Genomic DNA, 15,482 nt, shown 5'->3' with positions numbered 1-15,482 from the left:
CCTGAACTTTTCATCACAGCATGCAGAGAATCCACATACGGGCATTTTTATTGCTCTTAGATTGAGACAGTGATAGTAAAACGTGGTGGGTAGAATGCTCGCAGAATTCAAAGCCAACGGTCATTACTTGGGTGTATTTACATACTGAAACCAGTCTGGGTTTTTGTGTTCTCATCTGAAGAGGATCTGGCTTGACAGTTCAGGTAGGACTGTTCCTATTGGATTAGCAGCAAACATCCTGTGTATAAAGCGTGTCCCAATCTGGAGTATCACAGTAGGCAAAAAATGATGTACTGTAACACGGCCCCAGATAAAGTGCATGATATTTGTGAAGCATTCCACCCATCACCTTAGTGTTTCACTGTACTGAATACAGACAGCCAGGACACATGATTTATATAGCCTACCCATGGGCCATGGAGGAGTAAACCACCAGCGGGATCCAGGAGAAATGCAACCATGGAAAACGCTATTTAGTGATTACCCAGGAGATTGAACTTTTCCATCAACTTAGACAACAATTGCTGAGATTGATTTGAAAAGGTGAACCAATGCATATTACATAGGAGGTTCTTGTGACCCCCATGGAAGATGGGTGGCTCGCTGTTCCTGACTTTTATTTGTATTATTTAGCTGCACAAGCACAATTTATTTAGTTTTGGCTGTTTCTGCTCACCAATGCAAACGTGCTGTGATTGAATGTCGATTTTCCGAATCCCCTTTGCTGCCTACGATTCTCAATAGAAAGACCATAAATGTTATATGTGGTTGAAGACATATGAACAGCCTGGTGGACCATAGTGAGGGTGACTGATTTTTCCTCATACCCCTATATTAAACTTGTCTCCAACGTTTTTGGGTAAGAGAGAACACTGACTTATTACGGTCACAAACCATATTGTTATGAGAGACCTCTTTCTGAAGGGATCCATCATTGACCGGGCTAAATATAATTCCTTTGGGATGCACTCCAATGGCTATTCTACTCTGTTATCATCTGCCAAAATCTATGGTTAGCATTTCGAAATCCATAATTAGAACTACCTAACCGTAATAAAATTAATTTACATGATCGGGTAGGTCTCCTTCCTTTATAAGGATACTATTAAACTTGAGACCGGTGTGATGTATGCATCTAAAGTTATATGGAAAGTGCAACTCAGATAACCAATTTTAGATAAATATTGGAAAAGCAGTTGTGCTCAAGTTTGAGAGGCTCCATTCAGTTATAGAAAAAAACTCATACATTTTAAATTTCTACATCAGAATGTAAGGCTAAATTTAACACAGATGGGCTGATGTAAGAAATGTGTAGAAGAAAATGGGGGATTTCTACATTTGACCTTGTCCTCTTGTGCAAAGGTATTTGTGTGGATTACATTCTTTTGTTAAATTGATGATTGATATTCACATAGAGCACATAGAGCTACTGCCTTTAGCAGCATTACTACCCATCCATCCGTTTTAACTAATCTGAGACCCATTTCACAACTTCCCGCCCTATGTAAATGTGCCGAAACACTGGTAAATAAACAACTTTCATCATTTTTGGAAACAAACAATATACTTCACCCAAACCAGGCTGGTTTCAGAGCCAATCACTCGACAGAAACAGCACTCCTGTCAACAACAGAAACCATTAGAGCGGCTCTTGATCAAGGGAAGAAGGCAGTCCTGATTCTCTTGGATTTATCCGCAGCATTCGACACGGTGTCCCACACCATACTATTACATCGCCTAGCTGAGGCAGGCATTGGGGGCACCGTGTTGAAATGGTTCACAAATTTTCTGCTCCACAGAAAACAAATAACCAAATTGGGACACTTCTACTCAGAGGAGAAGGAGGTTAGGTCAGGGGTGCCACAGGGCTCTAGCTTGAGCCCTACCTTGTTCAACTTATATATGGCACCCCTGATCAACCTAATTGCCACGCATAATGTAACCACGGTTGCATATGCTGACGATACCCAATTGGTCCTGGTCTTGGATGAAGATACAGGAAAGGCCGAACAGATACTGAAAGACTGCCTAACTGCGACTTTTGGATGGATGCACAATAACCATCTTAAGTGCAACTCTGCGAAAACAGAGATACTGCCCTTTGGGAAAAATAACATCTTCTCCCCTCGCACATGCTGGCCATCAGACGCAGAAGCCCCCCCCAATACCATCAGGGCTACACGCAATCTGGGTATAAAATTCGACGATATGCTGTCTTTTAAACAGCAATCCAAAGAAGTGGCCGGTGTCTGCTTCAACTTAATCAAGGGCCTCAGAACATTTTTTGATTACCTCCCACTGGCCGCCCACCGTACAGTTGCAATCGCTCTCATAACATCGAGAATCGATTACTGCAACAGTTTGTACGCAGGAGCTGCTAAATCTACCCTGCACAAACTGCAAATGATTCAAAATGCGGCGGCCCGGCTTGTGTTAAGATGGCCTAGGAGATCTTCCGCATCAGCTGCTCTGAATGCGTTGCACTGGCTTCCCATCCAGAAACGGATACTATTCAAAGTCCTTCTGATCACATACAGAGGCTTTCACAAGTGCGGACCCAAATATCTGTCAACCAAATTTCACAGATATTTCCCAAATAGGGAACTTAGATCAGCTACTGCTAACCTAATGACCATACCCAAGTTTCGACTGACCACCAAGGGTGGCAAATCCCTAGCAGTCCTAGGCGCCAAGGCCTGGAATGCACTGCCAGCTAATCTTAGAGCATCACCGTCTGAAAAAATCTATAAAAAACTCCTAAAAACATGGATTTACGGATTATCTGATGCAAAATGTAAGACTCTAGTCTAAGGACATCCAAAGCTCAGCTACTACCCCCAGATATTTCATCTTTGCAGTGAAATCAGAAGCGCTAAGATGCTCCATGGAGTGTATGTGCGCTATACAAAAACCAATAAACATCAAACATCAAACATCAAGGAGGACCGATCACAGGTCACTGAGATTTGAGGACAAGTTAACCCTACTGTTATACTGCATTGTACATAGTGGCCTCATCCATAAAATGGCGTACTGAATTGAATGCTTGCATAAAGCCATTGTTGAATTGGATTAGGTCCTCATCTGAAACACGTGCCAATATAAGATTACTTATTGAGCTTTATGGAAAATGCTCACTAAAAACCCTTTAGTTAGGAAAAACAACACAATGAAATGCCCAAACCAATTTAGAAAAGCTCAACAAAATGTAAAAATCAAAACGATACAAAAAGGTAAAAAAAATGAATTATGGACCTGGAGATATGAAGTTTTAATATTTTAAGGCAAAACTCTCCGAGGAACTGCAGGTGCCGGAGACGCAGGCATCCTTTCAGGCCAGCCACAATGGACTAGGATTTGAGTAATCCTTATACGTATCAGTCCTAAAATTTCTTTTGCGACATCGGTCAAAAGATTCCCTTTGAAGCATTGGTACCTGTTTGATTTCCCATGGGCATTGCTGACCGGCTGAGAGCCATTGCCGTGAGGGGAACGGCCGACGTAACATCGTGAACCAGACCAGAGCGCTGCGGGGAGAGCAGGCTTGAGCGCCAGTACCGCGAGGGCAGGGACTACAATCCCCAGGTGCCCCGGCGGTTGTGGCGCGTCAGTGATGCCAGCACTGCGCCAGGAGGCGCATGTAAAGCCCAGAGCGGCGAGTAAAGAAGCGGGGGCATTGCTGACCGGCTGAGAGCCATTGCCGTGAGGGGAACGGCCGACGTAACATCGTGGACCAGACCAGAGCGCTGCGGGGAGAGCAGGCTTGAGCGCCAGTACCGCGAGGGCAGGGACTACAATCCCCAGGTGCCCCGGCGGTTGTGGCGCGTCAGTGACGCCAGCGCTGCGCCAGGAGGCGCGTGTAAAGCCCAGAGCGGCGAGTAAAGAAGCTGGGGCATTGCTGACCGGCTGAGAGCAATTGCCGTGAGGGGAACGGCCGACGTAACATCGTGGACCAGACCAGAGTGCTGCGGGGAGAGCAGGCTTGAGTGCCAGTACCGCGAGGGCAGGGACTACAATCCCCAGGTGCCCCGGCGGTTGTGGCGCGTCAGTGACGCCAGCGCTGCGCCAGGAGGTGCGTGTAAAGCCCAGAACGCCTCGCGCCCCGCGAGTCGCGCCCGTGGGAGAGCCCGGGGCTAAGCCCGGGCAAAGGGCGGGCCGTCTGTGGCCGTCAGGGGCAGGAAGAGGCTGGGCCGGGCCAGAGACCCTGTGTAAAGCACTCGGCGACCATCTTCTCCCCGGCAAAGTGACTGTAAGTGCTGAAGGACTACTTGTAACTGCTGCGCCATTAATATTGGGTGTTGAGCCCATTGGCTTAGTTCTGTGAACAGGTTAGCTCTCATTAAAGTATACTTTTACTCATGTCGGGGTCAAGGAAGGACAAGGCTATTGTGGGGGCGGGCCCCATTGACAACTTTCTAGTAAAAATGGTCAGTAAGATCAATAATGATAGAAGGGCTTTTCTTGGGTAGAGGTAATTCATCAGATCAGGATCAATCCATAGAGGGTCCTTCCCCACTGGAGGTTCCGCCAGAGACGGAAATTGTCACCGACATCGGGCCCGAGGTAGTCAACGCTGTAGAAGCGTTGATTCACCGGGCTCCAGATATAGAAGTTCTTGACAAGTCTCTTTCGGACTCGGAGGAAGAGGTGGTACCTGCCCATAAAAACACTAGACCCATTAGAACCTGCAGGAAGCAGCAAAGTAAAAGGGGGGGAAGGCACACTCATAAAAGAAGGGTAGATACTCATTTGCCAGATAACCACACCTCCCCTGAGTCAACTGCGACCCAGGAGGGTAAGAACGAGGCAAATATTATCCTGAGCCCAGAGCAGTTTGGCTTGTTAATTCGTACCCTAGAAGCCAAATTTGAATCAAAACTTGCGGAATCCTTCCAACCTCTAGTGTGCAAACTGGATACTGTTACCGCAGAGGTAAAAAGACTAGGAGGATTGTTAGTGAAACAGTTAGCCCTCATAGATAAGGTTAACCCCCTACCCCCCTCAACTAGAATAGATCCCTCAGGGATTGGTGGGAAGAAGGTAGCCAAGGTGGATAAACAAACTCATGCCTCACAACAGTCTATCAGAGTTGACCCACAATCCCCCGGTCCTGCAATTCCACCCCCTCTTCCTCCAGTTAGGTCAGTAGTACACCCAAAGCCAGGGCCTGTTACCAACCCGATTGCCGCCCCAAGTAGGAGAAGTAATTTTATTAATTTAACCCCGGATTGCGCCCCCTATGTAATTGTACTGACAAATGTCCTGCCTCAAAACTCGCGTTCGGTTGAGTCACCCGAGGAGTCACATGATTCCCTTAAAAATAAAGTTGTATCTTGGTTGAGCTCAAACTGTGGTTTTCCTACAAAATATGCAGTAGAAATTATTACAACAAGGAGGGCAAATTGGATTGGTCCCACACGCAAAACCTGTAGTGGGGATTGCGTGATAGTACATTTTAAATATCCTCAACACGTGGCCACAGTTTTGTTAAGGGCAGCCTCGATGACTAATGACAACAACAGCATCTGTGTGCGCCCTTTGGGATATTTTTATAATCCCCTTACAGGAGCCCCCACCCCTAGCCGAGGATTGAGTCCCTTTACACCGATTGGGCCTCGGTCCACTTGTCAAAGTCAGGGACTAGGTAGGGAGAATTTCTTTAGATTTGGACCTCACATCGCAACACATAATAGGTTTGACGCACTGTCAGGACTTGAGATGTGCGATTGACGGGGGGCCGGAGAGGGTATGGTTGATGAAGTTATAGTGGACTCTGCCCCTATGGCTCCTGTACCTTCTTCTGCTAACAATGGATATAAACCGGTATTGGGTATACCTGACAAGGGGGATAAGGTTAGGTTGTTAAGTTGGAATATTGCCGGTCTACGGTCCAAGAGAGGAGACCCCAAGTGGTTAAATTTTGTAAAGCTGTATGACATTGTCGCCATGCCAGAGACCTGGGATACGGAATGTGATTTTTGGTTGGATGGCTTAACTTCACTTTTTGTACCTGCTTTGCCCTCTCCAGCGGGACGGAATAGAGGGGGCCTCTTGATGTTGGTCTCGGTGAATGTAAAGGGTAAAATTATAAAGGTTGATTGTGCCACACATAATTTCCTTGGTATAGAGGTAACCCTGGGTGATGGTTGCAAAATACTTTTTGTAAACTGTTATAATTCACCACATGGCTACCCTGCGAATGTGCATTTAGTGTGGCTACTAGATTTTTTAACTGTTTAACCACTTATTGTCATTTTATTTTATTGGGTGATTTTAATGTACATTTGTGTTCACATTGTGACCTAATCGATGCAGATGGCCCTGACAGTATTTCCCCCCCGCACTTTGAACATAGCCAGAAGGGGCAGGTTCTTGAAAACCTACTAACTAGTAATGATCTGTACGAGGCAGAGTTTCATGATAAAAGTTCACGAGTAGCCACATATACTGGAAGGGACTGTGAATCAATAATTGATTAAATTTTTCTATCATTAGGTCTTCTTAAATATGTGATTTTTTATAATGCTTTATCCATGCCATTGAGTGATCACAATCCCGTGGGGATGGAGTTAGCTAATGGTTTTTCGCTCCTACATTCTCCTGTTACCCCACAGGCTGTAATATCAGTCAAATCTAAAGATCAGGGGAGAAGGATAAAATGGGGACAGGTAGTTCCTGATGATTTTTTCCTTAATTTAACATCAATGGCTGCACAAGATTTAAATATTTGTTTCAATCCTCTCTCTAAGGGCGAGGAGGTTTTAACATCCTTTGAAGGTATCTGTCGGACAGTGGCCATGAATTTAACAGCTAAAGGCCAGGGAGTTAAAAATAGACCGGTAATAGGCTGGTTTGATAATAACTGCAGTAAAGCCCATAACCTCCTTAAAAAAGCACTTAATGCTCGTCCGAGGGACAAAGTCTTAGTGGTACAGCGCAGAAAGGATTACTCCAGGGCAATCCAAGCACGTAAAAATGAATTAAAGAGGGAAGCTTGGGCCGAGCTCATGGACAAAGCTACCCTAAAAAATAGTGCCAAGTTTTGGTCAATTATTAATACCCCATTGTTCTCTCGTGACCAAAACGCGGCGCTGGAACTTAACATCTCTGAGGAAGACTGGCTTAGCCATTTTGAAAAAATCTACGGTAGTAACATGGAGAAGGAATCTTTTGAAGTCCCTGTGTCCGAACACCCCCTGGCGCCTGTCAGATTTGATACAGTTGAAGTCATTAAAGCAATCAAGGGTACTGCGGGTCGAAAGGCCCCGGGCCCTGATGGGGTTCCCGCTGATATGTTTAAGGTAAATACTTTGTACTGGGCTGATATTTTAACTAAAGTTTTTAATGCCTCAGCCATTGTGGGATTTCCTAAATCTTGGCCCAGAGCTACTATAATCCCAGTGTTTGAAAAAGGTCAGAGGGGAGACCCAAGATGTTATAGGCCTATATCATTGTTGGACTCCTCTATTAAAATTCTAGGGAAGGTTGTCCTGGCTAGAATAACATCTTGGGCCAACGAGAATAATATTCTGACAGAGGTACAATACGGCTTTAGAGCGGGGAGGAGTACGGAGGACCAATGCCTCAATCTTCACCTCATAATATCCAAGTACACGAGGGCAAAAAGGGGATCCATATTCCTAGGCTTCATGGACCTATCCAATGCCTTTGATCTAGTCAAAAGATCAAGGCTGTGGACTATGCTCTTGAAAATGGGACTTGACTGCTCCTTGGTGCATTTCCTAGCGGAGTTGCATAAAGATCTGAATGCCTCCATTAGGATGACAACAGAGGGGAAATGTACAGCGAGTTTTAGGTCCTGCAGAGGGGTGCGCCAAGGCTGTATCTTGGCCCCCATGTTATTCACGTTATACGTGAATTCATTGGAGGCTACCTTAACAGCTGTCACTCAGGATATTCCGTGCATGGGGGGTGCGCCAATTCCGGTGCTCCTCTATGCCGACGACGCGGTGCTGATAGCCAGGACCCCGATTGCCCTGCAAAAGCTGCTTGATTCTTTTGAAACTTTTATGTCCAGTCTAGATCTGGTGATTAATAGTGGCAAATCCCACACAATGTCAGTAGGGGGCTCTAAAAGTAAAGACAAAACCTTTTTTTGTGGCAGCGAGGTTATCTCTAGTGTAAAGGTTTTCACCTATTTGGGTGTAGTATTCGATCATAGGGGTACTTGGATACCACAGCTAACATCCAAAGCGAATGCAGTGAGAAGTTCTGCCACCGCAGTTTTGGGGTTCGCTAAAAGATTAGGGGGGAAACCCAAAGAAGCGATCTTGGCTATTTACAACGCCAAGACAGTCTCTATTGCAAGATATGGGGCTGCAATTTGGGGGTTTGTAAAACCTGACCGCATCCAAATGGAGGAAAACAAATTCCTGCGGTCATTGCTGGGCCTACCTCAGTCAACAGCAACTTACTCCCTACACCTTGAGCTAGGTCTGGGATACATCACAGACATGATAAAACTAGCTCCGATCCTGTTATGGATTAAGCTCTGGTTAAATCCGAACCTTAGTCTTAACCATAAGATCATAAAAGATTGTCTAAAACTAGATCACATGAGGGATATTCAGTGGTTGTCCTATGTAGAGTCTTTGGCTGTGAAGCTAGGATGCCCTGAGATTTTTGCTAGACCAGAATCCCTGTGTAAAGCAGATCTACTGTGGGTGAAGACTAACTTCACTAGGCTCTGTGTTGCCGAGCGGGAAGCGGATGAGCTAGGTAAACCCTCTGTGAGGGCACATGTAATGGTAACCACATCCCTTGAGTTGGCTCCTTATTTGTCAGTGGTGACAAATTTTTTCCATAGATGGTTACTGACAAAGTTCCGTTTCAATCAAATCCATATGATTCTTTGGGATGAGAAAGGTTGGTGTAGGCCTGAGGATTCAACTCCATGTAAATGTGATGACCAGTCCGCCCAGGACACTGCGCACTTTTTGTTCTTTTGCCCCTTGTATTTTGAACCCCGGAATCGATTTCTAAAACCAATACTGAAAGAGATGAGATTTACGCAGTATAAGCCCGCATTGTTATTTTTGCAAATGATGGAAGCCCCCGTAATTATGTACTATATCGCCAGTTTTCTGGCTGCATCTGTAAGAATCAGGAGATCAAGATTGGACCTTTAACCTAGAAAGCTAACTATTTCTGTACCATGTATTTAAATAATGGATCTGAATAATGGATTGTTGGGCTCGAATGGAAATTAAATTGTGTAATTAGTTTTTTATTACGGGTTTTAAATGTCATTATGACTGAAATTGTATTAATTGATTTTTTAAACATGTTTTAAATAAGTTTTATAAATGTCTAGTATACTTTTATGATTTTAATTAATCGAATAAAGTGGTTTTGACTTGACTTGATTCCCCATGTCTTTCAGTGAGGCAAATAAGAAAAGCACAATGGTCCTGTGGGCTTCTTTTATGACAGGTGTGTTGTATGCATCCAGCTGTCTCTCTGCATTTGCTAAGTTGTGCTTAGACTACGGGTCCTCTTCTTTTATTTCATTGGGTCGAAATTTTGACACAACCAGAGTTGTCATTGATGAATACTTGGAACAAAGACGCAAAAGCGTGCGTTGGACTTTGTTGACATATATTTGATAATACATCCTTAAATCTTTCTGTGTTTATATGCATATAAATTGCACATTTGTCACTTTATTGAACTGCTCTGTCTGCACTAATGCTATAATGTGATGATAACATAATAATACAACATTATGCTATTCTGCAAAGAATGACCCACATACATAATTATTGCATACTAAGGAATTTGGCATAAGCAAAGAGACAGATTGGATATATACAACTCCCCTGGCATTAGAGGGCAGTTGGGGGTTAAGGAGTGCACCAACCTTTTAAGCCTGAATGACATCATATGTCTTCTCGTTCTATATGGTTTGCATTGTTTATTTTCCCTGCTGTGCCTTCTTAGAGCCTAAGGAGGGCTTGTCACCTTTATTAGCGTTAGTCTCAAATGCAAAATGGAGATTGTTGATTTACCCCTTCACTTCATTTTAGGTATGCTTCTGACCTTTCCTAACCAAGTGAGGGTTCTTGTAGTCCATGTCTATCATTCACCTCGCTGGGAGCAGGATGCTGTAAGAGAGCTCAGTCAGTTCCTTCGTAATATCGTCGCCAGTTCCTCAGGCTTTTCCCTACTCCTCTTGTTGGGTGATTTTAAAATATATTGCAGTGCAGATTGTTTTTTATATGGAGACTCGTCGCAAGATGATGACCGGTGACTGGGGACCAGGGACAGCTGAAACACACTTTTCTAGGTAATACGTTTAACTCACTGTTTGTAAACCACTCTCAAGGGAATCTTTTAAATCGGCAGGTTTCCTGCAATGCATCACAGATCCCCATTTTCAAGGGAGTTGGGACAGGCTCTTTTATTATTGATTATATATTTTTTCTTCTTCTCTTTTTGCTTCTTTAGTTGACTTCAAAGTAGTCTTTCACCCTTTGAGCGATCATAAACTCCTGTTGGCCTCGTTCAGAAGGTATGCAACTGAGGCCAGGCCCAATGTCCTTCTTTTGGAACCGGCCCTTCCTGTTGCTCAGGGGCGAAGGCTCAAATGGGCCAAGATGGTTACATCGGATTTCTACTTTTTCTTAATTTCCACCTGCTATCAGGATTTCTGCAACTGTCTAGATGATGGGGCATCTGAGTCTAACATTCTGATTGCTTCTGCTAATATAGCTAGCTATATTAATTCTGACCTTACCGCCACTCGAGCATTCCAACCTACGCTGCCTAGTAGATGGTTTGATAAGGCTTGTATCAAGGGCTTATGGTCACCCTGCACAAGCAGTCTCACAATGGGGAGTAAGTAAGGAGGGCTCTCGATTCCTATCGTGCAGATCGTTGTGAGAGGAAGAAGTCTCTCAAAAGGGAGCTCTGGGACAAGTTGTATGGGGCTTCTGCTCTGCACGACTAAGCTAAGTTCTGGGGGTCATGAACCATACCATTTTTATTTCCAATCAAGGCAGTACACATGCCCTGACAATTTCTCCTCAGGCATGGCGGGATCACTTTGGGACATTTTATGATCTTGAATCCAGCAATGATTCTTCGTCAGAGGTGGGGGCTCCACAAGGTCTTTGCTTGCAGTGAAAGGAGGTTACGAAAGCCAATATGTCCTTCCCAGAGGGCAAGGCCCGGGACTCTGATGGCATTCCAGGTGATGTATTTAAATCGGAGGTGGATTTGGGGGCCCCTTGATTATGCAGCATTTCAATGTGGCCCACTAGAAGGAATCCCCCCTCTGTTTGGAAATGATCCATCATCTGCCCGAAGTTAAAGAAGGGCAGCAGGGCTGACCCAGCTTGTAATCGCCCCATTTCATTGGTTGACAGCGAGGATAAGGTGTTGGGAATGGTCCTGCTAACCGTTTGTCTATGTGGGCTACCGATAAGAAGATCCTTTCAGAAGCCGAGTATGGGTTTAGGGCTGTACGGGGCATTATGGGTCAGACTCTGAATCTTTTCATGTTGACCACTAAATATACAAGTGTGGGGAAGGGGGTGGTCTACTTGGCCTTCATGGATCTAAATTCAGCCTTTGATCGTGCCAACAGAGCTATGCTCTGGGCTTCATTGCAATTGGGTCCATGGGGGTCAAACTGACCCTGCTGTCCTTCGTGCATTCCTTGAACAAAGGGCTTTCCTCTTTGGTGAGATATGGGCTGGAGGGGTAATGCACAAAGCCAATGGATTTGAAGAGGAAGAGAGGGATATGCTAGTGGGGCACCCTAGCCCCCTTTCTCTTCATTCTTTACATCAATGGTCTGGACATAGCCCAGCTGGATCCAGGAGTCGATGTCCTGATGGTAGGCGGTCGTCGTCTGCCTGTTCTTTTGCATGCTGATTGATGCCATTTACAGCTAAGGGTCTGCAGTGTCTGCTAGTTCTTTTTGTTATTTAAATAGATGGACTTGATCTTACCACTAATAACCTCAAATCCCACATCCTGGTTGTGGTCCTTAGGACTCGTTACTCGGTTAAGGGCCACAATCTCTAGTATTGAGCACTTTTCCTATTTAGAGATCCTTTTGGATTCCAGACTCTCTTGGCAACCCTTATCGAATAAAAATACCATAGGGTATAAATCAGCCATCAACTGAGTTGGTCTCTTGGCAGGCATGTGGGTCATACCAATGTTGAGGCAGTGCTAAAAGTTTTTAAGGTGAAGTGCGTCACAGTGGCCTGTTATGGCTGTGAAATTTGGGGCTCTGTGTCATGCCGACCGCTACAGGTTGCAATAAATGCTTTCCTGAGAAGCCTTCTCAAAGTACCAGCCGTACCCACTCTGAAATGCTTCATGAGGAAGTGGAACTAGGGTATATAACCAACTTGATTGCCTTGCGTCCCCTATCATTTTAGTTGTCCGTCTGGTTGCAAAAGTATTTGTCTCCTAATAGACTCATCATTCTTGCGTGGATGGCCTTGGATGGCATGCTAAACATTCCCTGGTTTGCCCATATTAGGTGCACTTTAAGTTCTCCGGGCCATCCTGAGTTACTTACTGATCCAGAAGGTATAGTAAGACTGGATATACCATGGCTAAAACAGGTATTTTATAAAAGGGTGGCTGCAGAACGTAAGTCTGCGGCCCTTAACATATGCTCTATGCATCATTTTTTCATGGTGAAAACTGTTTCTGTAATGGAGCCCTATTTGCTGCTGGAGATATCCAACTATTACTGCAGGTTGTTCACATAGTTTAGGTGAACATATTCAATCAACTTCTGATACCCAAGGGATCTTGATGCAAAATATCAGACCTTCTGCAGTATTCTTCTGAGGATGTTTCTCTCATTGACTCTCTCCACATTGTCATGATATGCCCTAGATTTAATCATCTTCGTTATAAATTCATTCACCCACTTCTTTTGTCTATGAATTTCTTTCTAGTTAGGCCGGCCTTTCTGTTTCTTCAAATGCTAAAATACCCTACCATTTGTTTTTATCTGACTTGTTTTTTGTCCTGGGTTATTCATTGGCGGTGAATGTTAGTATTTGTTTTCTTTTTTTAACATTTGGGCTTTGTCCCTTCGAGCTGGTTTTGATGCTGTGGCTATATCAGTTTGTCATAAACGCATTATTCCCTCTTTTATTTATTCATTTATAGTTTGTAGTGGAACTAGTTCAGTAACAAATTGCTTTGGGATTTCTCATAAGCATACCATTTTCTTTGCACACCACATTCAAACAGTCAAGCAATCACCATAAAGTGTAGCAGTAGCCAAAAAGCCATTATATAAATTTTTATTGTAGAAGTCCTTCAATAAAATTAAAAAAGATTATAATGCACACAATACATAAGGCAATCGATACTTGTAACAATTTTTTTTAAAACCTCATGTAACACAGGATATGAGGCAATACAAACAATGCTATGTATTTGTATACTCTTGAGGAAAATTGAATAACCGTTTTACTACTACTACTACTACTACTATATACACCTCACCTGTCATAAAAGAAACCCCCAGAACCATTGTGCATTTTTTATTACAATTTACCCATGTTCCCACAACTAGGTCTAAGGGTTAGACCTGGTAATACACCATTTCTGTGGGGTAAGGCAGAATGCTAAAGATAGTGAGGGTCCTCTGAAATGAGATATTCACTTGTCAAACTCCATTGGTACTCCTCAGCATCAAAAGCTTGGAACAGGGCAAAGCAAGATTTCATAGCTGCTGATGGAGCTTCATCATTGAGATGAATTCCTTGCCTCATCCCAATCCCAAATTCTATATTCAGACTAAGAGGGTTATTTAAACCCTAGCAGACAACCCACCAGCTCGAAAGATCAGCAGAAGCCATGACCCTTGCTGCCCTTATGGAATACTGCCCACCAAATCCCTGCTAGTCAATAAAAGCAGTTATGTGGAATGTGCGGGGTCTGAATAAACCACAAAAATTACACCAAGTACAGGACTACTTGGACTGCCATGGCATAGATGTAGCTTTATTAATAGAGACTCACCTGCAACCACATGATTCCTATGCCGTTGAGCTGCCTGTGATCATGATCAATACTTTTTCTCCTACTCAACGTAAGCTAGAAGCATATTTACTTTGATTCGTAAGTCACTCACTTTAGGTTTGACAATTGTTCATGGTGCATATTTGATTACCAAAGTTGACTTATGTATGTTTTGGGCATTTTTCTAGATGGAAATGTGTAAATAGACCATTATTCACAACCAGGTCTCTCCATTGAAAATTGCATTTCACCTATTTCATGAAAAATTCCATTTGGTAGCCTTTCAAAATTCAATATTTAACATGTACCACTTATATACCTTAAGCACTAAAACCACATAGGCTTACAGAGCACATTTAGTGGTTACGCAGCAAGGCTAAAGTTGTGTTGCTGAAGCAATACTTATCTAGCATTATATATGGGTGGTGTAGACATACACTGCAGCCCATATGTGACATTTAACTTCCACACCGTTAGTGCATTTCTTGTTCCTACTTCCTAAGACCTCATTGGAGATGTAAGCAAGTCAATTGGGTGTAACGGTGTAACCAGTGATCCTGGATCTGTGACTCTGAAAATGATTCTGACACTGATGTCAAATAGGGCTTTTACGCTGCTTCTACTCTTCTTATAGTTCCTTTTTTCTCTCTGCAGCAGTTCCTAATTAAGCCATCTTCAAAGGTGGATCATCTATGTCCAGATCTTAAAGTTATCTCCTGATATCTGTGCAATGTGGGCAAAGACAAAGATATGGCTTACCTTGGAGTTGAGGAAGTAATTTGTAGACATACAATGCAGTTGACACCTGCATCCTACTGGGAAAGTGTAAATCTCTCCCTATTAGAACAATGTAAGAGACATTTCTAACGCGCAGCTTTCACTCCAAGGAGTATCTTGGCGCTCACACAACTCAGATGGAAGAGTTGGAAAGAGAAAAGGATGTCCTGCATTCTACACCACAATTATACTAGAGTCCTACACATGTCATCAGGCAAAGAGAAGATCCAAGTTTTCAATGCTTTCCTGAAGGGAGTTTCTTGGGAAAGCATACGTAAAAAGGGGGGGAGCTTATTCCAGGCCCTAGCGCCCAAAACAAAAAGGGATTTACCACCCTTTGTAACCAATTTGAACCGAGGCAGAGTGAGTAAATTCTGACTGGCAGACCTCAGGCAGCGCGTTGGGTGATATCTTTTGAACCCGTTACATATGTATTTTGGACCTCGTTGGTAAAATGCCCTAAAGGTAATTAAAAGAATTTTAAACAAAACTCTTTTACTTATTGGCAGCCAATGAAGAATGTTGAGTGCTGCTGAGGCTGAAGACCTACGGGGCCAGCGCAGTATGAGGCGGGCCGCCGCATTTTGGACCATTTGTAACCTGTGGAGAACGATCTTATTGGCTCCAGCATACAATCAGTTACAATAGTCTAGCCTACAACTTATTAAGGCCACTGCGACTGT

This window comes from Lissotriton helveticus, chromosome 3_1, assembly GCF_964261635.1.
Source record: "Lissotriton helveticus chromosome 3_1, aLisHel1.1, whole genome shotgun sequence".
Taxonomy (NCBI): domain Eukaryota; kingdom Metazoa; phylum Chordata; class Amphibia; order Caudata; family Salamandridae; genus Lissotriton; species Lissotriton helveticus.
This window is presented reverse-complemented; position numbering follows the sequence as displayed.